The 25,419-nt window shown below is 47.2% G+C and overlaps 1 pseudogene; it reads right to left on the reverse strand.

Moving 5' to 3' along the window:
* Positions 1-25,419, reverse strand: part of LOC117354784 — a 183,025-nt pseudogene that overhangs the window by 153,435 nt on the left and 4,171 nt on the right.

Below are 25,419 nucleotides of genomic sequence, written 5' to 3' on the forward strand. Positions count from 1 at the left end.
CTTTGCATTTTTTGGCATTGAAGCTGAGTTGCCAGGTCCTAGACCAGTGCTCCAGTAGGAGTAGGTTGTGCATCATGTTGTCGGGCATTGAATTTTTGTCCGTTGTGCTTTTGCCCACTACATTGCTTAGTTTGGCGTCATCAGCAAATAATATTATTTTACCTCGGAGCCCTTCTGTCAAATCTCTTATAAAGATGTTGAATAGGATCGGGCCCAAGACCGAGCCCTGGGGCACTCCACTGATCACCTCCGTCATTTCAGAGGGGGTGCCGTTCACCACTACCCTTTGAAGCCTACCTCCAAGCCAGTTCCCCACCCATTTTGTCAATGTGTCGCCCAATCCTATAGAACTCATCTTGCTCAGCAACCTGCGGTGTGATAAGCTATCGAATGCTTTGCTAAAGTCCAGGTATACGATGTCCAGGGACTTCCCAACACCCAGCTTCCCCGTCACCCATAGAAACATAGAAATAGACGGCAGATAAGGGCCCACGGCCCATCTAGTCTGCCCACCTTAATGTCCCTCCCCTACCTTTGCCCTGTGAATAGATCCCATGTGCCGATCCCATTTGGCCTTAAAATCAGGCACGCTGCTGGCCTCAATCACCTGTAGTGGAAGACTATTCCAGCGATCAACCACTCTTTCAGTGAAAAAGAATTTCCTGGTGTCACCTCGTAGTTTCCCGCCTCTGATTTTCAACGGATGCCCTCTTGTTGTCGTGGGACCCTTGAAAAAGAAGATATCTTCCTCCGCCTCGATGCGGCCCGTAAGATACTTGAACGTCTCGATCATGTCCCCCCTCTCTCTGCGCTCCTCGAGCGAGTATAGCTGTAATTTGTCAAGTCGTTTTTCGTATGGTAGATCCTTGAGTCCCGAGACCATCCGGGTGGCCATTCTTTGCACCGACTCCAGTCTCAGCACATCCTTGCGATAATGCGGCCTCCAGAATTGCACACAGTATTCCAGGTGGGGCCTCACCATGGATCTATACAATGGCATAATGACTTCCGCCTTACGACTGACGAAACCCCTTCGTATGCAGCCCATGATTTGTCTTGCCTTGGACGAAGCCTGCTCCACTTGATTGGCAGACTTCATGTCCTCACTGACGATTACCCCCAAGTCTCGTTCTGCTACCGTTTTTGCTAGGATCTCGCCATTAAGGGTATAAGACTTGCATGGATTCTGGCTGCCCAGGTGCATAACTTTGCATTTTTTGGCATTGAAGTTGAGTTGCCATGTCCTAGACCATCGCTCCAGTAGGAGTAGGTCGTGCATCATGTTGTCGGGCACTGAATCTTCGTCTGTTGTGCATTTGCCCACTACATTACTCAGTTTGGCGTCATCGAAGCTGATCAGATTGGATTGGCAGGATCTTCCCTTAGTAAATCCATGTTGACGGGGATCCCGTAGATTCTCCTCATTCAGGATCGTATCCAATTGGTGTTTGAATTAGAGTTTCCATTAGTTTGCTCACTATTGATGTGAGACTCACTGGTCTGTAGTTTGCTGCCTCCATCTTTGAGCCTTTCTTGTGGAGTGGAATGACGTTAGCCGTCTTCCAGTCCAATGGGACGTTACCCGTACTAAGGGAGAGGTTGAAGAGCAAAAAACAGGAAACAAAAGAAAAGAGAGAAAGGGGGGGGGGCAAGATTCCCCGCTGCATAATCAATTCTGCTCAAGATAAAAATTTTCAAAAGTATTATTGCCTTAGGCTAAACATAGCATAAACAGCAACTTGAACAATAAACAATTTTGAACTTAACAAATTGGATAAAGGAGACACAGCCTGAGGGTTCAGAAGGGGGCCCTGGAACCCCTTAAACCTTACGGGCAGGAACAAGTATGGAATTCTCAGTGAGGCTGGTCAAAGACAGAAATCCAGTTTATCAGTAACTGATCAGGTGACCTGCGAATCGGATAGAAAACTGTGCGGGTGTGTAGACTCCAGAGGATATTTACAAGAAAGAAGATTAGCAGAGGTAAGAAACCTAATCTTTCATTCTTGTACAATTCCTCTGGAGTCTACACAGTAGGGACGTATCAAAGCAGTCCCAGCACAACAGGGGGGCCCCGATGAGCCCGCTGCCAGGACTGAAGCCCCAAAAGCTGTATCACTTTACTGCCACATCAAATGCAAAAAAATATACTTTAAAAAAGTTTAAAGAAAATCCAAGTAATTTTGTGAAGTTGAACATGTGGCGAATGTTGCTTTGTGATGCCACTGCTGCCATCATGGCAAAGGGCTTTGACATCCTGGGAATTAAACCTGTGCAAGGATGTGATCACCTCCATGTTGTCTAACTTTCTTTTCTAGTCCTATAAAAATTATAAACCTGTATAAGGATCTAAATTCCATTGTGATCCCATCTAAGGAGCTCAATCAACTAATAATGATATTACTAAGATTGTGAAGAAAAAGAAAAAGAAAATCCTAGATGGCCACCACGGGTACAGATTTTGCCCTAAAATGGCCCAGGAAAAACACAGGGAACCCGGGAAAACAGCGATTTTACGTCTTGGGGGGGGGGGGGGTTAGTGCATGCAGGGAAACCACCCAAAAGCCCCTTTTTAAGACCCACCCAAATCACCAAACCAGGCCTATGGTCTGTGCTGCACTGAAAAGAATGGCAGGCAAGCTGAAACAGCAAGCATGGCGATCTATTTCCTCAGGAAGCTGGAAAAACTGGATTTTCACTTCTTCTGACTGCCTCATTTGCCCGGTCACCCCAGTCAGTGACTATCTGGACCTCCAGAACAATCAGGGAAGGTATGCAGTCCAGTCCCGATCCCAGGCGCGCCTCCATGGAACTGCGCAGCCTGTGTTCTATCCCTTAGCGGATGAACCTGGGGTGAGATAGCTTCCAATCCCAGAACCCGATTTTACCTGCAGGCTGTCCAGGGGGTTTACTGTAGCGGCAGGGAAACCCCCCCCAGATGCAGACAATTTATATAGAAAGGTCTGCGATCTTTCGCCAAAGGATGTCCCCGCAGGGAGAATCCACAGCACTAGGGTAAGACCCATGCCAAATATCAATATAATGTACTAGAAATTAAGAAAATAAAACACGAGTAAAAGAGAAGAGCCCCTACAGCAAGGCTGTAGGAAATTAAACCGATATTCCAGGGGAGTGCCACAGCAGATGATCACAGGAGGAGGGGTCAGACATTGGTTTTGAGTTCTCTACAGTTCAAGGTTAGAAGGGATTGATTACCCTACTGCAGGGGTGCCCACACTTTTTGGGCTTGCGAGCTACTTTTAAAATGACCAAGTCAAAATGATCTACCAACAATAAAATTTTAAAAAAACACAATGCACACTATATGCATAGAAAATGTTAATTATCATTCCTATTCTGGGGTTTTTTTCAAAGACGTCAAGGCAGATGACTCTATGCATTGTCACCTCAGTAACAACCATACAAAAATAGACAAATATACCCCCCTCCCTTTTTACTAAATCACGATAGCAGTTTTTAGAATGCAGGGAGCTGCGCTGAATGACCAGCGCTGCTCTCAACGCTCATAGGCTCCCTGCGCTAAAAAACTCTATTGCGGTTTAGTAAAAGGGGACCTTACTGTAAAATATAGACAGCAGATATAAATTCAGACACATTTTGATCACTAAATTTAAAATAAAATAATTTTTCCTACCTTGTCTGGTGATTTCATGAGTCTCTGGTTGCACTTTCTTCTTCTGACTGTGCATCCAATCTTTCTTTCCTTCTTTTAGCCTGTATGCTTCCTCTCCTCCAGACCTCATTCCTTCCCCCAACTTTTCCTTCCTCTTCCCTGCCCTTTCTTTCTCTCTGCCTCCCTCCCTTTCTTTTTTTTTTTTCTGTTTCTCTTCTTTCCTTCTGTCTGTCTCCCTCCCTGCCCTCGCCCAAGCCACTGCCATCAGGGACCAGGACCCAAACCGCCACCAATAACAGGCTCCAAACTGCCACCAATAACAGGCTCGAAAGCTGACGCCGCCCCAAGCTCTCCATGCTTCGGCCGACGGGGAGAGGAAGGTTGATTGGCCCAAGATCGCGATCGACCTATTGGGGGAAATGCTGCCGGGTCCTGCCTTCACGGAAACAGAAAGTAGGCAGGACACGGCAGGAAGAAGAGCAAATGCTTCACTAACCTGTCTCCCGCCTTAGCCCATAGTGAACGCTTGCTTCAGGGCTCTCAACATGTGCATGCCGGCTTCCCTTCTCCCCCCCCCCAGACATAACTTCCGGTTTCGGAGGGAAGAGAAGGGAAGCTGGCACGCACACGTTAGAGCCACGGAGCATAAGTTCGCTACGGGCTGAAATCTCCAAGTCGGTTTTTTTTTTTTTAATGTTCAGCGGCGGCGGCAGCAGCAGATGACAGCTGGGCGGACTGCCCAGCTAAAAGGCCCTAGAGAGAACACTGGAGAGGAAGGCTGATCGGCCCGGTAGATCAGGACGGCAACACGAGTCTATCACGGAGCCCGGGATGGGCTCCGCGATCGACTCGCGTTGCCTTCCTGAGCTACTGGTCAATCGCGATCGACGTGTTGGGCACCCCTGCCCTACTGTGTAGACTCCAGAGGAATTGTACAAGAAAAGGGTTTTGGTGAAGGAGTGCATCAAGAAGATTGATAGTGCCGTTGAGCCTGATGTTGATCCGATGACAAGGACGATACTGGACTTGGAGCGTCAAGATGAGAAGGAAGAGTGACGATGCCTTGATGAACTGGAGCAGGGCCTGAATGGAGAGCTGGACCTGCGATGAGATGGCCTACGCTTGGGCATGGAACATCGATGCCACTCTGGAGAGCCAGCATCGGTATCACAGGACCTAGTGGCCTTATGCTCACGCTGGGTCGCTACTGAAGGAATGAATGATGGGGTAAGAAGTTTAACCATATTACTCACTTGGTAAAAAGCACTGGTACCTTTGGTCCTTCTGCCAGTACCATCAGTGCCACATCTTGCCTCGGAGAGGATGACCTCAAAGAGGATGCACACCTCGATGTAGGACAGGCAAGGTGCAAGAGAGGTCATCACTTGGTCAGCATCAAGGGTCTCGATGCAAGGGTGACCAACGACAACAGTTGGGAAGCTGGTGGCTTCTTAGCTGACTTACCAGATGGAGCGATGTCTTCTGATACCAGTGCCGATGCTGTCAATGTTGAAGGTTGTGACATCTTCTCTGTGTCATGCCAGTGCCAAACAATTTTTTTAGTTGAAGTTTCCAGCTCTTAATGGAACATTTCTGCAGGGTTGAACACCGAGCACAAGATTCTACACAGTGCTCCGGGCAAAGGCACTGCAAGCACCAACTGTGGGGGTCAGTGATGTAGCACTTTTTAAAACCCGTTAACGACGGAAAGAGCACCTCAGTCAAATCAAGCTCAACGGCTGAGGAAAAGAAAAGGCCTCGAGAGGAAAAAAAATTCCCCACTTTTTTTTTAAAGGCAAAATACAAAAAATTTGTACAGTGTTCAAAAACACAACTGCTTAGCTCCGCAGAAAACTAAGAACTGAGGTACCGCAAGACTGCGTCAAGCGGGAAGGCTCTTGCACAAGCACGGTGCAAGCAGTTCGCAAACTTTCTTAAGTTCTTAAAGAGGCGATGCACTTTTAAAGCTGTCCTTACTGAGGCTCCATGGATGATATGACCCACATGTGAGCATATGTTACCTGCTTGTCCTTGGATAACACTCTTTTCAGCTGGAGTGGCAAAATAACGCTCAGAATTGAGAAAGTTGGTTGGTTGGGCTGAGAACTTTCAGCACCCCCTCATATATACTAGCCAGAATAGAGCCATCTCTTTCCCAGTCAGAGTTTAGAGTAGAAGCTGAATGTTTAAGAACATGGCTGAATTAAAAAAAAATCTTGTTGAAGGTTGGAACATATATGAAGGAAAACTTGTGATTGTAATTTTTTTTCTCAAAATGAAAATGAAAAGAAAAAAAAAACCCAAACCATTGACATCTACAGAGAACAGTCCCAAGACTGATGTACCATCAGCTGATAGCTTGTTATATTATTTGTCTGCTAAGATAGAAAATTAGGACTTTGATTTCTCCCGATTTGGATGTACCATATATACTCGAATATAAACCAGGATTTTTGGGCCAAAAATGGGGGTCCCAGTTTATATTCAAGCCAATGCCCCCTCGAGCCAAGGCCACCGAGGCCGCTGCCAGGCTCTGCCCCCCTTCTCCCTGTTCTATCCTCTTACCTTTGCTGATCCCTGGTGGAGGTGCAGTGGGCAGGATCAAGCTTTCCAAACTCCTGCCCCGCTGCTAACTGGCTGTCGCAGATTGAGTTTTTTCAGCCGCTGAGCAGCACGAGCAGGAATGTGATTTGGCGCTGCTGCTCAGCGCTGAGCGGCTTCCCGCAAATTCTCACAAGGGGAGAGTGTGGCACAGTGGTTAAAGCTACAGCCTCAGCACCCTGGGGTTGTGGGTTCAAACTCACATTGCTCCTTGAGTCCCTGGGCAAGTCACTTAATCCCCCTATTGCCCCAGGTACATTAGATAGATTGTGAGCCACCTGAATAAATTCATGTAAACTGTTCTGAGCTCTCCTGGGAGAGCAGTATAGAAAATTGAATAAATAAATGTAGATATGAATCAGGTTTGGGAAAGAGGCAAAATACTTCTAATCTGTACAGGTAGGCGTTAGTTGTTGACAAGTGAGAGACCTTGATGTAAAAAAATGCTAAAAAAAACCTATTAAGATTAGAAAGATTCTGGTTTATGTTGTGAAGATTTTGATGAATATAAATGTTTTATTGTACTTTGCTTAGAACTTAAGTAGAAAATAAATTATTAAATAAATATAATATGTAAATCGCTTTGGTTATCAAAGCAGCATATCAAAGGCATTACCCAATTCCCATAAAATACTGCCTGTATGCTAAAACTAGGAAAAAAAGTGAGAGAGAGGGGGAGTTTTCCAAATTTTTTCCAGCAGGATTGACCATTCTGATCGGCTCCTTACCTGTTCCGTTAAGTCCAATGAGTCCGTAGCGGCGTCCCGAGTTTAACTCCAGTGTGGTGTCACTAAGCAGCTCCTGGCCATGGAAAGTCAGTGACAGATTTATTATATGTACATCAGTGCTGTTTGGGTGAGAGGCAAGCACTCCGGTGACCGCCCTGGCTGCTGTTTTCCTCATCTCAAACTCTTCCAGTTCCTTGGTCAGCTCATCCACTAATGTTCACAGAAAATAAAAGAGAGTAAAGTGGAGAAAGTGAAAAGGCAGAGGTCCACATTCAGTCACTTCTGATTACTTTACCTTTAGTGTATGTATTGGTGGGTCCTCTTCTGCTGCTACCCTGTTAGCGGTTCTGTCTTAAGACCTCTTCTCTGATCTCCTCCCATGGCTTCCAGTATCACCTCTATGCTGATGACTCCCAGATCTAGCTCTCTACACCTGAAATTTCACCTAAAGTCCAAGAAAAAGTCTCGGCTTGTTTGGCTGACATTGCTGCCTGGATGTCCTGCCATCATCTGAAACTAATTATGTCCAAGACTGAGCTGCTCCTCTTTCCTCCTCCATCTGTAAATAATACTGTCATTATTCCAGTCTCCTCTGCTCGATTCTGATCTCTCATTTTCTACGCATATCCAACAAGCTGCTAAGACCTGTTGCTTCTATCACTTCAATATATCCAAAATTGGCCCATTCCTCTCTGAGCACACTACCCGGACCCTTGTCCAAGCTCTGGTAACCTCATGCTTAGATTACTGCAATCTACTCCTAACTGGTATCCCTCAGTGTTGCCTCTCCTCCTTGCAATCTGTGCAAAAGTCTGCTGTGTGACTCATCTTCTACCAACCTCGCTATGCTCATGTCACCCCTCTCTTTAAGTCACTTCACTGGCTCCCTATCTGCCATCGCATACAGTTCAAGATCTTATTGCTGACCTACAAGTGTGTTCATTCTGCTGCCCCTCAATATCTCTCTCTCTCCTTATACACCTCCCAGAGAACTCCGTTCCTGGCAAATGCTGGGATGCATCCGAAGAAGTTTTGTCAGCCGGAAGCCCGAAGTTGTAATGCCGTTGTACAGGTCCATGGTGAGACCTCATCTGGACTATTGTGTTCAATTTTGGAGGCCACATTATCAAAAGGATGTGCTGAGAGTGGAATCGGTTCAGCGAATGGCCACCAGGATGGTCTCAGGACTCAAGGATCTCCCATATGAGGAACGTCCAGGTAAGTTGCAGCTATACTCTCTCGAGGAACGCAGAGAGAGGGGAGATATGATAGAGATGTTCAAATATGTAACTGGCCGTATTGAGGTAGAAGAAGATATCTCTTTTATTATAGGACCTACGGCAACAAGAGGGCATCCGTTGAAACTCAGGGGTGGGAGATTTCATAGCAACACTAGGAAGTACTTCTTCACTGAAAGGGTGGTTGATCGTTGGAATGATCTTCCACTTCAGGTAATTAAGGCAAGCAACGTGCTTGATTTTAAGAAAAAAATGGGACAAGCATGTGGGTTCACTTCGTGGAAGTGCTTAGAGGGGAGGGTCCTTACAGTGGGCAGACTTGTTGGGCCAGTGGCCCTTTTCTGCCGTCATATTCTATGTTTCTAACGTTACCCTTCTCCTCCAATGCCAATTCCAGACTTTGTTCCTTTCATCTAGCTCTCCCCTATACCTGGAATAAATTACCCGAGTTTGTCCATCAAGCCCCTTCCCTTGTTTAAAAGCAGACTGAAAACCCACCTTTTTGATATAGCTTTCAATCCTTAACCCTGCTCCTCTGCTCTCCAACCCAGCCAGCTGATTAAACCGTTCCCCTTAACTGTATCCTTGACATCTTGTTTGTCTGTCTTGCCTGTTTAGATTGTAAGCTCTTTCGAGCAGGGACTGTTTTTTTTGTGACTCTGTGCAGCGCTGCATGCATCTGGTAGTGCTATAGAAATAATTAATAGTAGTAGTAGTAACATAATAAATGACGGCAAATAAAGACCCGAATAGTCCATCCAGTCTGCCCAACCTTACCCTCTCTTTAAATAACTGATTTAATTAAAATTTTCCTTTTTCTTAGCTAGTTCTGAGCCAGAACCCAAATAGTAGCAACATTCAATGCTACTGATCCAGGGTAAGCAGTGGCTTCCCCCATGTCTTTCTCAATAACAGACTATGGACTTTTCTTCCAGGAAATTGTCCAAACCTTTCTTAAAACCAGCTACGCTATCCGCTCTTACCACATCCTCTGGCAAGAGTTCCAGAGCTTAACTATTCTCTGAGTGAAAAAAAATTCCTCCTATTGGTTTTAAAAGTATTTCCTTGTAACTTCATCAAGTGTCCCCTAGTCTTTGTAATGTTTGACAGAGTGAAAAATCGATCCACTTGTACCCGTTCTAGCAGATATATGGTTAGCCCGAAATATTGGGTATGTTCATATAAATACTGCCCAGTGGACCAAAACAAACAGGTCCAGTGATACTGAATGTCCTCTTAGCAGTAGAAGGATAAATTAGATTCTTACCTGCTAATTTTCTTTCTTTTAGTCTCTCCAGACCTTCACAGTTCACTAATGGGTAATAGCTCACCATGACCAGCAGGTGGAGACTGAGACATAAACTTTTGGCTGTAGTACAAGTGCATTGCCAAAGAGCCATGCAGAACCAAGAAACTAACAGCTGTGAACTAAAATAGCAATAACACTCCAAACGAGGAGCAACCACTTAGCATAAGGAAATAGTGTTGGAAATTGAATATGATAAGGACTTTCATAAACGTCCTCACAGCTCGCCAGCTACGCAAGACAAACCAAATGCTACTGTTCTTTTCATCTCCTCACCCTCACTAAAAACACGAGATAGCGCAGAAAAACCCATACTCTTCAATTCACGCAAATTCCATACAATACAAAAAGACAGGGCAGGGGCTGTGCCAGTCTGGAGAGACTAAAAGAAAATAAATTAGCAGGTAAGAACCTGATATATCCTTCTTTCAGCGTCTCTCCAGACCGGCACAGCTCACTGATAGGACTTACCAAAGCAGTACCCAGTGGCGTACCTAGGGTATGTGGCACCCGGGGCCCATCATTTTTTGACACCACCCCCTTAAAGGTCTGCATCCCACCCCTGAAGGCCTGCCCCTCCCCCCTTGAAGGGCTGCCCCTCCCCCCTTGAAGGCCTGCCTGCCTGTCCCCCCCCCCTTGAAGGCCTGTCTCCCCCTTGAAGGCCTGCCTGCCTGTCCCCCTTGAAGGTATGTCCCCCCCGAAAGCCTGTCTCCCCCCCATGAAGGCTTGTCCCCCCCCCTTGAAGGCCTGCATCCCCCCTGAAGGCCTGTCTCCCCCTGAAGGCTTGCTGCCCCACCCCGAAGGACCGCTCGCACCCCACCCCAAAAGACCACTCACCCCCCCACCCCAAAGGACTGCTCATCCCCCTGGCCTCCCCACACCATTTACTGTAGCAAAGCAGCCTGCAGCAAGATCGCGATGCCAGCGATCTTGTGCTGTTTCCTCTGCCGCGGTCCCGCCCCCTCCTCTGACATCAGAGGAGGGGCGGGACCGCTGCAGAGGAAACAGCACCGAAGCAGCGCAAGATCTCTGGCATCACGATCTTGCTGCAGGCTGCTTCGCTACGGTAAATGGTGCCGGGAGGCCAGGGAGGGGAAATCTGGACTCCAGATGCCAGGGGGAGAACCGGACGTCAGTGGAGGGACTTGACCCATCAAGTGTGACACCCCTGAGGTCGGATGGACCCCTGAAAGGATCCCTCAAGCTCAGTCTGGCACCAGATGGGATAAGAAGGCCTAAACAAAATCCAACAGGTAAACCCAACAGGCCTACACTAAAACAGGGAAGACTGCACAAGCTTACCAAATCCACCTGCTGAAGACTGAGAATAGACTGAGTGTACTGGGGAATGCACAACCCACTTGTTCTACCACCAAAAGTTTATGTCTCAGTCTCCACCTGCTAGTCATGATGAGCTATTACCCATGGTGAGCTATTACCCATCAGTGAGCTGTGCCAGTCTGGAGAGACACTGAAAGAAATTAGTTTTAGGAGTTGCATAAAGTTGCATTTTGGATATACTTCATTCTAAATACATTCCACCGGAACGTGCAGCCCGGATGGGGATTATTGCGTCACATTCTTGCCCGAAATGCAATCAGGCTCATGCATCTTTGAGTCACATGTTTTGGGCCTGCCCCGCAATCCAACAGTTTTGGAGACATCTGGGCTTATATACCACATCGCTTTGGGGACGGCGATGGCTTCCGCAACCGAGGGCGTTATTTGGATTTTATAATATAGTCTCGCCCAAACCCAGGGGAATGTCAGCATTCCAGAGCCCTTTTGATGGGAAAAAAAGCCATCCTCACCAACTGGCTCTCCCGTGATCCCCCGTCCTATGGACAATGGAGATCCCTAATGATAGTGCACGCAACACTGGAGAGACGCATGGTGGGAGATTTGACTCTTGGCCCGGGTCGCAAATTTTGTCAGGTGTGGGAGCACTTCTGGCAGGACCTCACACCGCATGCTCGCAGTAGATTTTTGAATCTTTAAGATTTTATTCCCACTCTTAGCTGTTGGACTGGCCATGGATTCTTGGGGAGGGGATGGGAGGGGAACTGATTATATTGTTGAAAATGTTATTTCCTGAATGGTACTACTGTTTGTATTTGCTTCTTACTGCTGGAATAATAAAAATCATTTAAGCATACTTCATTCTAAAACTGCCCAGACCTTAAACTGGTTAAAATAAGGGCAAGGGTGTCATTCTGCTTCACTTAGCAGCAGCGACCAGAAACACTCTTAAAGGAAGTGGGGGAAAAGTTGGGAAAGAGTTTGGACTTCATCTTGCAAGAATTTTGTAGACAAAAAGTAGCACAGTAGGTATAAATTTGTGCAGGTATTTTCTGTGGGATAATTTTCTGTGGGATAAATGACAGGCTGAGTCAAGAACTGGGTGAGTGGAAGGTGTCAGAGGGTAGTGATCAATGGAGATCGCTCTGAGGAAAGGGATGTTACTAGTGGTGTGCCTCAAGGCTCTGTTCTTGGACTTATTCTTTTTAACATTTTTATAAGCGATATTGCTGCAGGGCTGTCGGGTAAGATTTGCCTCTTTGCGGATGATACCAAAATCTGCAATAGAGTACACATCCCAGATGTTGTGAACAACATGAAGAAAGACCTGGCGAAGCTTGAAGAATGTTTTGAAATTTGGCAGCAAAAATTTAATGCTAAGAAATGAAAGGTCATGGAATGAACACGGGAAGTATCAAAAAGAATGTCACCTCGTGGTTAGAAAAGCAAAAAGAGAATATGAAGAGAGGCTAGCCAGGGAAGCACAAAATTTCAAACTGTTCTTCAGATATGTTAAAGGGAAGCAGCCAGCTAGAGAGGAGGTAGGACCGCTGGATGACGGAGATAGGAAGGGAGTGGTGAAGGAGGAGAAAGAAGTGGCGTAAAGACTAAACATGTTCTTTTCGTCAGTATTTACAAAAGAAGACACATCCAACATACAGGAACATGAACAAATCTTCAAAGGAAACCAAGCAGAGAAATTAACATCCATGGAAGTAAGCCTTGAGGACATACACAGGCAGATAGAAAAATTAAAATCTGACAAATCGCCGGGCCCAGACGGAATCCACCCTAGAGTATTGAAAGAACTAAAGGAGGAAATAGCGGAACTACTACAGCAGGTTTGTAATCTATCCCTGAAAACAGGCGTGATCCTGGAGGATTGGAAGATAGCCAATGTTACGCCCATTTTTAAAAAGGGATCAAGAGGTGACCCGGGGAACTACAGACCGGTAAGTCTGACCTTGGTTCCGGGGAAAATGGCGGAAGCGCTAATAAAAGAGAGCATCGAGGAGCATCTAGAGAGGCATAAACTTATGAAAACAAGCCAACATGGCTTCTGCAAGGGAAGATCGTGCCTGACAAACTTATTGCACTTCTTCGAAGGAATTAACAAACGGATGGACAAAGGGGACTCCATAGACATTGTATACTTAGACTTCCAAAAAGCCTTTGACAAGGTACCCCATGAATGCCTACTTTGGAAACTAAAGAAGGAGACGTACACAGATGGATCAGGAATTGGTTGGCGGGCAGAAAGCAGAGGGTAGGAGTAAAGGGCCACTACTTGGACTGGAGGAAGATCACGAGTGGTGTTTCGCAGGGGTTGGTGCTTGGACCACTGCTATTCAATGTATTTATAAATGAGCTAGAAACGGGGATGAAGAGCAAAGTAATAAAATTTGCAGATGACATCAAGCTATTCAATGGGGCTAGGACTAAAGAGGACTGCGAAGATTTACAAAGGGACCTAAACAAACTAGGGGAGTGGGCGACGAGATGGCAGATGAAGTTCAATGTAGAGAAATGCAAAGTCTTACACGTAGGAAAAAGAAACCCGAGGTACAGTTACACAACGGGAGGGCTGTTATTGAGTGAGAGTTCCCAAGAAAGGGACTTGGGGGAAATAGTGGACATGACAATGAACGAAGGGTATTACAAGCAGAACGAAAAAAAGTTATCCTGCCGTTGTATCAGGCAATGGTGCGCCCGCATCTGGAGTACTGCATCCAATATTGGTCGCCGTACCTAAAGAAGGATATGGCGATACTCGAGAGGGATCAGAAGAGAGCGACGCGTTTGATAAAAGGTATGGAAAACCTTTCATACGCTGAAAGATTAGAGAGACTGGGGCTTTTTTCGCTAGAGAAGCGGAGACTTAGAAGGGATATGATAGAGACTTATAAGATCACGAAGGGCATAGAGAAAGTGGAAAGGGGCAGATTCTTCAAACTTTTGACAACTACAAGAACGAGAGGGCATTCCGAAAAATTAAAAGGGGACAGATTCAGAATCAATGCTAGGAAGTTCTTCTTCACCCAACAGGTGGTGGACACCTGGAAAGTGCTTCCAGAGGGAGTGATAGGACAAGGTACGGTATTGGTGTTCAAGAAGGGATTGGACAATTTTCTGAATGAAAAGGGGATAGAAGGGTATAGATAGAGGGCTAGTATAAAGCTCCTGGACCTGATGGGCCACCGCGTGAGCTGGGCATGATGGACCTCAGGTCTAACCCAGCAGAGGCACGGCTTATGTTCTTATGTCATGCATTTGGGCTGCAAAAATCCAAGGGAACAGCACAGTTTAGTGTGAAGAACTTATGTGCATGACAGAAGAGCGGTAGTGTGTTTCAGCACTCCCTAGTAGTTTGACTTGCTGTTTTCAGGGTTTACATTTAATAACAGTTTTTTAAAGAAACTATTTGTGGTAAAGCCGAGATCTTTTACACCTGGACTGTGCTTTCTTACTCATATTCCCTTTCCTAAGGAAACATTAAGTCAGTCAAGAGAACAGCCTGCAAATGGCTAGTGCTGTGGCCTGAGAACCAGGGAAACTGGATTCTATTCCCTCTGCAGCTGCAAATGACATTGGGCAAGACACTTAACCTTTCAACTGCCCCAGGTATAAAATAAGTAACTTGCATCTAACAGATAAATTCCTTTGATTGTAACCACAGAAATGCAGTATATCAAATCGTTTCCCCTTTCTCCTCAACAGTGCTAGGAGAGGGTTAATCTTCAGTTGCACTGAGCCATTGAAATTATACTGAGACTGGTTCAGTGGCAGCTGACATTTACAGTAGATGCCTGGGAGCAGATCCAGGTATACATGATTTTACAAATGCAAAATCTAAGAGCTGGAAATTAAATTAAATTTGCAGATGTTCAAAGTTAAAACACTTGCGAATTGTGAAAAATTGCAAACCTTAGGAAATTTGGGAGACTGGGCGTTCAAGTGGCAGATGAAATTTAATGTGGACAAATGCAAAGTGATGCACATTGGGAAGAATAACCCGAATCACAGTTACCAGATGCTAGGGGGTTAGTGCCAAAGAAAAGGATCTGGGTGTCATCGTAGACAATACAATGTGCAGCGGCAGCCAAAAAAGCAAATGATGCTAGGGATTTTAAAAAAAGGGACGGTTAACAAGACTAAGAATGTTATAATAGAAACATGATGGCAGATAAAGGTCAAATGGCCCATCTAGTCTGCCCATCCACAGTAACCGTTATCTCTTTCTCTGCCTCTGTATCGCTCCATGGTGTGACCTCACCTGGAGTATTGCATTCAATTCTGGTCTCCTTATCTCAAGAAAGATATAGCAGCACTAGAAAAAGAAGGAAAAGTCCATCGTCTATTATTAAGAAAGACATGGGGGAAGCCACTGCTTGCCCTGGATTGGTTATAATGAAACAAACTGGCTTCAATAGAAAACGAGTCAATGAAATGTGACCCTATGTGGCTTGTGAAAAAGCTCAGAGATATGAAACTCTGAAGGGAAGGCTTTTAAACCTCCCTGAGAGAAGAGTTCACCTTCCAGTCATAGCAGCTTAACAAGTCCATAGGGCACATTCAAAAACTCAAAAAATGTTGTAAAAAAGCACAAAACAAAATTTTAAAGTCTTTCTACTTTGTAAGATTAATATCTTCACTTTGTTAAGATGAAAACTGCCACCACAGGTTACTTAGCTCTGTATGTTGCAGTTGAAAGTCGCTAGATGTCAGTCTTTGAAACCTAAACGTGATACAACTGAACATCACGCTATGTAAAAATATTCAGTCAATGAAGAATTGCAGATTAATACCTGTGTTCATATTTGTTACTCTTTGAACAACATTTGTCACTCTTCGAACATCATTTACATCGGGTCTCCTGAGGCAGAGATCGAAACGGGGCCGCGTTGGGACCCCCAAAGCAACATACAGAGCTAAGTAACCTCCAACAGATAGATTGAAAAGCGACAAATCACCGGGCCCAGACGGAATCCACCCAAGAGTATTAAAAGAATTAAGAAACGAAATAGCAGAAACACTCCGACAAATTTGCAACCTATCCTTGAAAACTGGGGAGATCCCGGAGGACTGGAAAATAGCAAATGTTACACCTATCTTTAAAAAGGGATCGAGGGGTGACCCGGGGAACTACAGGCCGGTAAGCTTGACTTCAGTTCCGGGCAAGATGGTAGAAGCGCTGATAAAGGACAGCATCTATGAGCACATAGAAAAAAATGGACAAATGAAAGCGAGCCAGCATGGCTTCTGCAAGGGAAGATCGTACCAAACAAACTTACTGCACTTCTTTGAAGGGATAAACAGCCAGATGGACAAAGGAGAACCCATAGTCATCATTTATCTCGACTTCCAAAAAGCCTTTGACATGAGCGGCTACTTAGGAAACTGTGGAACCACGGGATGGAAGGGGACGTATACAGATGGATTAAACACTGGTTGGCATGCAGAAAGCAAAGGGTTGGAGTAAAGGGCCACTACTCGGACTGGAGGAGGGTCACGAGGGGCATTCCGCATGGGTCGGTGCTCGGACTGCTGATGTTCAATGTATTTATAAATTACCTAGAAACAGGGACAAAGTGTGAAGTTATAAAATTTGCAGATGACACAAAACTCTGTATCAGGGTTAGAACCACAGAGGAATGTGAAGAACTACAAAGGGACCTGAACAAACTGGAGGAATGGGCGAATAAATGGCAGATGAACTTCAATGTAGAGAAATGCAAGGTCATGCATATAGGGAAAAAGAACCCGATGTCCAGCTACAAAATGGGGGGATTAGTATTAGGGGAAAGTAACCTTGAAAAAGACTTGGATGTGCTTGTGGATACAACAATGAAGTCAACGGCACAATGTGCAGCAGCCGCAAAGAAAGCAAACAGAATGTTGGGTATTATTAAAAAAGGTATTATAACCAGAACGAAGGAAGTCATCATGCCACTGTATCGTGCGATGGTGTGCCCGCATCTGGAGTACTGTGTCCAATATTGGTCGCCGTACCTTAAGAAGGACATGGCGATACTAGAGAGGGTTCAGAGAAGAGCGACGAAAATGATAAAAGGTATGGAAAACCTTCCATACGCAGACAGGTTAGAAAGGTTGGGGCTTTTCTCCCTGGAAAAGCGGAGATTCAGAGGAGACATGATAGAGACTTTCAAGATCCTGAAAGGCATAGAGAAGGTAGAGAGGGACAGATTCTTCAGCCTATTGGGAACCACAAGAACAAGGGGGCACTCGGAGAAATTGAAAGGGGATACATGTGATACATCCTACTTAAGTTTCAGAAAATTAGTAAAAACAAACTTGTTCAACCAATTTGTAACCTAAGATCTCTTAAGCCCTATCTCTTTAATACTCTAACCGAATCGTTAGAAGGAAAAGTGTGCCTTTTTGCAGATGATACCAAGATTTGCAACAGAGTAGATACCGAAGAGGGAGTGGAAAATATGAAAAAGGATCTGCAAAAGTTAGAGGAATGGTCTAATGCCTGGCAACTAAAATTCAATGTAAAGAAATACAGAGTAATGCATTTGGGGATTAATAATCGGAAGGAACCATATATGCTGGTGGGTGAGAAGCTGATATGCACGGACGGGGAGAGGGACCTTGAGGTGATAGTGTCCGAAGATCTAAAGGCGAAAAAACAGTGTGACAAGGTAGTGGCTGCTGCCAGAAGGATGCTGGGCTGTATAAAGAGAGGCGTAGCCAGTAGAAGGAAGAAGGTGTTGATGCCCCTGTACAGGTCATTGGTAAGGCCCCACTTGGAGTACTGTGTTCAGTTTTGGAGACCGTATCTGGCGAAGGACGTAAGAAAACTTGAAGCGGTCCAGAGGAGGGCGACGAAAATGATAGGAGGCTTGCGCCAGAAGACGTATGAGAGACTGGAAGCACTGAATATGTATACCCCAGAGGAAAGGAGGGACAGGGATATGATTCAGATGTTCAAATACTTGAAGGGTATTAACGTAATAATAATAATAATAACTTTATTTTTCTATACCGCCATAGTCAAACTGACTTCTAGGCGATTCACATAGAAAGAAGGCTGGACAATCAGCGAATTACACAATGTAAGAAGAAGGAAGTTACATAATAATTAGGGAAGCATAGGGAAGGAATACATGAGAGAAAGAAATTACATAATACATTGGGGTTATAAGGGGAAAGAATATCTGAGAGAGGTCATCTGATTAGGCAAGGAATTTGTCAAATAGAGCGGTTTTAATTGATTTTCGGAATGTGTTGTAGGTCTGTTTGGCTCTATTCATGTGGTTTCCCAGCCAGGATTGCTGTCTGTTTGCTTGGAACATGAAGGTTCTGTCTAGGAAGGATTTGTATTTGCAGCCTGTGATCTTTGGGTATGCTTCCCCAGTGCTTTCAGCTCCTTCTCCCCCCTCAGTTTTACCTTAAGCGTCTTTTTCTCTCCACTCCACCTTTCCTCCCTTTCTCCCTCCCTGCCCCTTACCTTTGTGGCTCTTACCCGCCCGACTGACAACAGAACAGGCCCGATCCAACAAACCTCCCTGCCTTGTAGCCGCGAATCTAAATTACCTTCTTACAGCAGCTGGAGTATTGAAGCTGCTGTAAGAAAGTAATTTAGATTCGCGGCTACAGGGCAGGGAGGTTTGACGGACCGGGCCTATTGTCGGTCGGTCAGGAGACATGGCTGGATGTGCTGCACCCGCCCCGGGACCGCCCCCCGCCTTGTACCAATGCCTTTTCCCTGCCTGCCCTGCCGCAGCACACGAACGGAAGTCTTCACGATGTCAGCGCTGATGTCGGAGGGAGGGAGGGCTTTGCTTAAGCCCTCCCTCCGACGTAAGCGCTGACATCAGGAAGACTTCCGTTCGGCTGTGTGCGGCAGGGCTGAGGGCAGGTAGGGAAACGAGCCTCGCGGCTGAATACATCTAGCCCCGCAGGAACCCCGCGACCCTCAGAGGCGTCCCCATGGGATCCCTGTGACCCTAGGGGGCGTCCCCACAGGATCCCCGCAACCCGAAGGGGGAACCCGCGGGATTCCCGTCGTCCCCATTCCCGTGCAGCTCTCTAGTCCAGAATTGGATGCAGATCGCCTGTCTTCTTCGGAACAAGGAAGTATCGGGAGTAAAACCCCCGGTTGTATTGGTCCACAGGGACCGGCTCGACGGCCCGAAGCCAGAGCAAAGCCTGAGCTTCCTGAAGAAGAAGGGCGGTCTGGGTCAAGTTGGAAGGATACTCTCTTGGAGGGTGGTCCGGGGGGACCCGATGGAATTGAAGAGAGCACCCTTCCCTGATGATGGTAAGGACCCAGAGGTCGGTGGTGATAGCCGCCCATCGATGATAAAAATGATGGAGGCGACCCCCCAATGGGAAAAACAGGGAGTGGTAGAACGAGGTTGGTTATGCTCCCTAAGAGAGAGTCAAAAAGGCTGAGAAGCCTTGGGGATAGTAGAAGGCTGAGGCTTTTGCTGAGCCTTTTGTGGAGGCTGTCTCTTCGCTGGTTGTCTCGCAGCAGGAGCCTGCCTGGGTGCATAGCACCGCTGATAGATCAAGGGCAGTCGAGAAGGGCGAGACTGCACCGGCTTAGGCTTGGGACGAAGAATGGACTGAAAAGATTTCTCATGGTACGACAGCTTCTTTGTCACGGTCTCGATGGACTCGTCAAACAAATCTGCTCCCGCACAAGGAACGTTGGCAAGCCTGTCCTGGAGGTTCGGGTCCATGTCAATGGTCCGAAGCCACGCCAAGCGACGCATAGCCACAGAACAGGCGGCAGCCCGTGTCGAGAGCATGAAGGCATCGTAGGAGGATTGCATCAATTGAAGGCGCAGCTGGGACAGCGAGGCGACAACCTCCTCGAATTCAAATCGAGCCTGGGATTCGATGTAAGGCGTAAACTTCCGAAGCACAGGCAGGAAGAACTCCAAATAAGTTGCAAAATGAAAAGTATATTTGAGAACCCGGGAAGCCATCATCGAGTTCTGGTATATACACCTCCCAAACTTATCCATGGTCCGGCCCTCTCTGCCTGGAGGCACCGAGGCATACACCTGGGACGGATGAGACCTCTTAAGGGAGGATTCGACCAACAGGGATTGATGAGAGAGTTGGGAGCCCTCGAATCCCTTGTGATGCACTGTTCGGTACCTGGCATCCAACTTGCCAGGAACAGCCGGGATAGAGTACGGCGTTTCAAAACACCTCATGAAAGTTTGATCGAGGAGTTTATGAAGAGGAAGACGAAGAGATTCTGCTGGAGGATGAGGCAAATGCATGGTATCCAGGTATTCCTTGGAGTATTGGGAACCGGAGTCCAAGGTGATGTCCAGGTCATCCGCCATCTGCCGGAGGAAAGATGAGAAGGATAATTGGTCCGCTAGCACAGGCCGGCGGGACGGACAGGACGAAGTCGAGGCCTCGGGATCCATAGAGACCTGTGATCGACAGGGCGAGAACGAGCCACAGGGATCCTCGAACTCCGGTCCCGGAGGAGGAGAGACATCCGAAGAGGAATACCCCACACGAGGCAGCTTCTTCTGAGGCGAAACTGTAGAGTGTTGAGAAGAATGCCTTGAAGAATGCCTGGACCAACGCCCCTCCCGATGTCGGGAAGGGGAACGAGATCGGCGGTGCTTCGAATGGTCCCCAGAAGCCTCCAAGGAGTATATGGGACTTGAAGCAGTAGATCGTAGAGGCGGGAGATTCGACGCCTCTCGAGATGCATCCCAGGCCTGATAAGGAGTGCGGAAGAACTCTTCCTGTTTGCGATGCCCAGGGCTTCGATTACTCGAGGGAGGATTCCAAATATCCTCGTCTGGAGGTGTAATAGGTTCTAAGGGGGGCTGTCACTAAAAGAGGCCCGCCTTGAGGGACCAGCCACCGAGTGCCGCTCCTCCTCACCGAGCAACGAGAGTGAACGGCGAGGCGGAGGGGGCGGCCCGCCCCCCGGAGGAGGAACCGGTTGGTCACCCTGAATCGTGGCCAGCAACTTGGGTCCCACGGTGGCCATAAGCTCGATGAATTGAGCCTCCATAATAGAACGTAACGAAACCGACAAGGAGATAGCCGCACCTAAAGTGGGGCCTCCTGCACGGTCTTCGCGTTCCTTCGTGGTCGAGTGCTTTGGCTTGGAAGCCTTCGGCACTTTGAGAACCACTGGTGGAATGGGGGGCGGAGGTACCTGATCCGAGGAGACGGAGGAAGGCACCGGAGCAGGAGGCGGGGTCGAAATCGGGATGAAGGAAGCCGGCTTCAGGAGACCCGGTGTAGCAGGAGTGGTGGTGGGCTTCGCAGATGCAGGTGAAGCGCTGGTCGAAGTCGAAGCCGAAGGTTCTTTAGCAGCTTCCATCTTGAACATCGACTCCCACAAAAAACAGCAACGCTTAAACGCACGTGCTGTGAGAGTGGAACAAGGCCGGCACGATTTCGGAAAATGTTCTGGACCAAGACACTGCAGGCAGCGTCGATGCGGGTCCGTCAACGAAATCGCGCGCTGGCACTTGCTACACTTTTTAAAACCAGTAATTGGCCGGGACATAGGCCGAAAAAGCTCCACCGCAAGATCGAAGGAGCGGGGCCTGAGCCACAGGCCAACCCGGTCGAACCACCGGAAAAATTTTTTTTTTTTTTTTTTTAAATAAGAACCCGAAGGAAATAAAATACACGATAAAGAGTAAAATAACTCAAAACCGCGGCAATAGAAGGCAAAAAAAACGGGTTTTCAATTAGCGCAGAATTGAAGTAAACTTCTCAGCTCCGCGGAAAGAAAAGAACTGAGGAGACACGCCCGGACCATTGGGCGGGAAGGCACTGGCGCATGCGCGGTACGGGCATCTCGAAACTTCTGAGTTTCTGCAAGCAAGTATGCTTGTGAGACGTCCGTATCGGGGCTCTGTCGGATGACATCACCCACTAGTGAGAATACCTGCCTGCTTGTCCTGGGATAATGAATGATAGATAAGTTCCGTAGAAGAACTCCACTTAGGCCAGATCACATCAATAGGGTATTCCCTAGGGGAACCAGGGAGGGAAGCTAAGACTTGAGACCAGAAGGATTCTGGGCAGATTTTCTTTCTAAAAGTAACAGTTTCTTTCTGCAAAGATTGTGTCGGAATAGGGGGCATAAAAATAGGACATGAAAACTCACCAAGGTAGTGATCAGTCCAAGGGACTTGCTGCTAGTGGACAGGATCAATACAAGTCTGTTGGGTGGCATGATCAAAAAAACTAACAATATCCAGACAATTGCAGAAACCCTCCCTTATAGCAACTGATTTCTCTCTGCTGCTTTCCTTTCATGCTTCTTGTGAATCTTGACATGATATATTATGTATGTAGGGAGATACTCAGTTAAGCGATTCATCAAATTAAAATAAAACTTGAAACTTGATCTCCTAACTCATGGAAGTACTCCATGTCTCTAAACAATGCCTGCCTAGTTGGTAGATATATTGGTCGTGTTTAGTGTTTTGCTTCAACTGTTCCCTACCGACTATATTATTGGGTGTGTAGTCTGTGACATTCTCTCTGGAAGCTGCATGACTTCCAGGTAATTCTCAGGTAGCCAAGTTACAAGAAACTGTCACTGAATAAATTGCAGACAAGATGATACTTCTTGGCATGTGGAAGGTTCCTGGTATGGAGCATGGAAGCAGGCACCTTAAGGCCTGCACAGGGCTTCACAAAGTTGACCCCCCTGATGGATACTAAGAGTTATGCAGATGCTTTATGTGATGCTATTCATGAAAGGCACAGTTAGCTCATATCCTGTTCCTTTCACCATCAATCAGCAGATGCGGCGTCCAAAAATACCTTGACCAATAAGAATGGAAAGTGTCTCACCTGGGCTCTCTCTGCCGTTCATTTTGTTGTCCCTCTCTAACTCCTCAGCCCCAGGGTCTCCATTCTCCTCAGTTTTCTTTGGTCGCTGACGAGCTTTGGCAGCTTCTTTCTTCTTTGCTGCCTTCTTCTTGGCCAGGTCTGAAGGCATGCTTGCTGCTCACAGGTGATGTTCTGGCCTCCCAAACCGACTACGGCCTTGCAGGAAGAAAAATCAAAGTCACCATAACAATCTACAGCTGGCTTAAAGGACAAAGGGTCATAGATTTAATATACAGTACTGCCCTTACCGTCATAATTCTGAGGGAGGGAGAAGAGTTTGCAAGCATCTCCATGAAACACATTATTCTGGGGGGGGGACAGTGCACATGCAGCTCCTTCAGCCACTTAATTCTAAGGGGGGACAGTGTCTAAGCAGCTCCTTCAGCCACATTATTCTGAGGGGGGGGGGACAGTGTCTAAGCAGCTCCTTCAGCCACATTATTATGAGGGGGTACAGTGTCTAAGCAGCTCCTTCAGCCACATTATTCTGAGGGGGGGGACAGTGTCTAAGCAGCTCCTTCAGCCACATTATTATGAGGGGGGGGAACAAAGTCTAAGGAACTCCTTCAGCCACATTATTCTGAAGGGGGGACAGTGTCTAAGCAGCTCCTTCAGCCACATTATTCTGAGGGGGGGGACAGTGTCTAAGCAGCTCCTTCAGCCACATTATTATGAGGGGGGGGAACAGTGTCTAAGCAGCTCCTTCAGCCACATTATTCTGAGGGGGGGACAGTGTCTAAGGAACTCCTTCAGCCACATTATTCTTAGGGGGGGGGAACAGTGTCTAAGGAACTCCTTCAACCACATTATTCTGAAGGGGGACAGTGTCTAAGGAACTCCTTCAACCACATTATTCTGAGGGAGGGGACAGTGTCTAAGGAACTCCTTCAGCCACATTATTCTGAGGGGGGGGACAGTGTCTAAGGAACTCCTTCAACCACATTATTCTGAGGGAGGGGACAGTGTCTAAGGAACTCCTTCAGCCACATTATTCTGAAGGGGGGACAGTGTCTAAGGAACTCCTTCAGCCACATTATTCTGAGGGGGGGGACAGTGTCTAAGGAACTCCTTCAGCCACATTATTCTGAGGGGGGGGACAGTGTCTAAGGAACTCCTTCAGCCACATTATTCTGAGGGGGGGGACAGTGTCTAAGGAACTCCTTCAACCACATTATTCTGAGGGAGGGGACAGTGTCTAAGGAACTCCTTCAGCCACATTATTCTGAAGGGGGGACAGTGTCTAAGGAACTCCTTCAGAAACATTATTCTTAGGTGGGGGGGAACAGTGTCTAAGGAACTCCTTCAGCCACATTATTCGGGGGGGGGGGACAGTGTCTAAGGAACTCCTTCAGCCACATTATTCTGAGGGGGGGGGGACAGTGTCTAAGGAACTCCTTCAGCCACATTATTCTGAGGGGGGGGGACAGTGTCTAAGCAGCTCCTTCAGCCACATTATTCTGAAGGGGGGACAGTGTCTAAGGAACTCCTTCAGCCACATAATTCAGAGGGGGGGGGGACAGTGTCTAAGGAACTCCTTCAGCCACATTATTCTGAAGGGGGGACAGTGTCTAAGGAACTCCTTCAGCCACATAATTCAGAGGGGGGGGGGACAGTGTCTAAGGAACTCCTTCAGCCACATTATTCTGAGGGGGGGACAGTGTCTAAGGAACTCCTTCAACCACATTATTCTGAGGGGGGGACAGTGTCTAAGGAACTCCTTCAACCACATTATTCTGAGGGGGGGACAGTGTCTAAGGAACTCCTTCAGCCACATTATTGGGGTGGGGACAGTGTCTAAGGAACTCCTTCAGCCACATTATTCTGAGGGGGGGACAGTGTCTAAGGAACTCCTTCAGCCACATTATTCTGAAGGGGGGGGGACAGTGTCTAAGGAACTCCTTCAGCCACATTATTCGGGGGGGGGACAGTGTCTAAGGAACTCCTTCAGCCACATTATTCTGAAGGGGGGGACAGTGTCTAAGGAACTCATTCAGCCACATTATTCTGAGGGGGGGACAGTGTCTAAGGAACTCCTTCAGCCACATTATTCTGAAGGGGGGGACAGTGTCTAAGGAACTCCTTCAGCCACATTATTCTGAGGGGGGGGGCAGTGTCTAAGGAACTCCTTCAGCCACATTATTCTGAAGGGGGGGGGACAGTGTCTAAGGAACTCCTTCAGCCACATTATTCTGAAGGGGGGGACAGTGTCTAAGGAACTCCTTCAGCCACATTATTCTGAGGGGGGGGACAGTGTCTAAGGAACTCCTTCAGCCACATTATTCTGAAGGGGGGGGGACAGTGTCTAAGGAACTCCTTCAGCCACATTATTCTGAGGGGGGGACAGTGTCTAAGGAACTCCTTCAGCCACATTATTGGGGTGGGGACAGTGTCTAAGGAACTCCTTCAGCCACATTATTCTGAGGGGGGGACAGTGTCTAAGGAACTCCTTCAGCCACATTATTCGGGGGGGGGGACAGTGTCTAAGGAACTCCTTCAGCCACATTATTCTGAAGGGGGGGACAGTGTCTAAGGAACTCCTTCAGCCACATTATTCTGAAGGGGGGGGGCAGTGTCTAAGGAACTCCTTCAGCCACATAATTCAGAGGGGGGGGGGGAACAGTGTCTAAGGAACTCCTTCAGCCACATTATTCTGAGGGGGGGGACAGTGTCTAAGGAACTTCTTCAGCCACATTATTCGGGGGGGACAGTGTCTAAGGAACTCCTTCAGCCACATTATTCTGAGGG

Source organism: Geotrypetes seraphini, chromosome 2 (genome assembly GCF_902459505.1).
Source record: "Geotrypetes seraphini chromosome 2, aGeoSer1.1, whole genome shotgun sequence".
Taxonomy (NCBI): Eukaryota; Metazoa; Chordata; class Amphibia; order Gymnophiona; family Dermophiidae; genus Geotrypetes; species Geotrypetes seraphini.